Below are 1,014 nucleotides of genomic sequence, written 5' to 3' on the forward strand. Positions count from 1 at the left end.
TGCAGCCACAAACCAACTGCCGAACTGCCTGCTTTAACTGTGATCCCTTTATGCCTCTGTGTCGGTGGTAGCTGTGACCAGAGGCATTATTTTTTTGGTTGTCCGACTGTCCCAGTCTCATGAACACAATATCTCAAGAACACCTCGAGGAAATTTCCTCATATTTGACACAAACATCCACTTGGACTCCAAGATGAACTGATAAGAGTTTTTGGTAGTCAAAGGTCACCGTGACCTCAAAAAACATGATAATGACAAACTTTCACACAAATGTCTAATAGGACAAATTGATGAAGTAATGATATACCTATATCCAAAAGGTCAAAGGTTAACTTCACTGTGACATCATAGTGCTCTGCAAAACACCTTTCCACCCATTACTCAGCATCATAACTCAGTAACAGAAGAGGAGACATTTGGTCAGGTACTGAAAAACCCCACAGTGAGGCATCATTTCATAACTATTGTCCAGCTCACTCCCTGGGTTTGATGTCTGTCTTAAAGGGGTGAAAGGCTGTTCCTGCCATAAAACTCATGACACTCTCCTTTAATAATCCAGAAACTCTCTAATTTACATCAAGGCTGTTGTTTTTTTTAGGTTAACTGTGTTTTTCTCTTTTTCTTGCAGTGCTGACTGCTGTTTTGTGTCATGTTTTTTTTTTTTTTTTTCAATGTATTCAACTTTTGTGATAGTTTGTAAAATGTTATATTAACAGTGGAGGAAACAGTGCAATCTCCCACCTGCACATTTTAATGTGTCTTTGTCTTTGCTTTTAGGCTGAACCCTGACTGAGGAAGGGAAGGTTGGGGCCTGTCCAAGCCGGGGCCTCGCTCCCCGAGCATACACTCCCATTCCACGACTGAGTGTTTGCTGTGTTTTCACTTTGCAATTTATTCCTACTTTTGCACGTGTGTGTGTAACCTCACTCCCCTTGTTTTGCTTTGGCTTGAGTGGGTCTTCCCCTAAAACTTTTCCCGGCTTTATAGACGGCAACCCTCCCCTCTGACTAGTTG

The sequence above is a fragment of the Epinephelus moara genome, chromosome 2 (genome assembly GCF_006386435.1).
Source record: "Epinephelus moara isolate mb chromosome 2, YSFRI_EMoa_1.0, whole genome shotgun sequence".
NCBI classification, from domain to species: Eukaryota; Metazoa; Chordata; class Actinopteri; order Perciformes; family Serranidae; genus Epinephelus; species Epinephelus moara.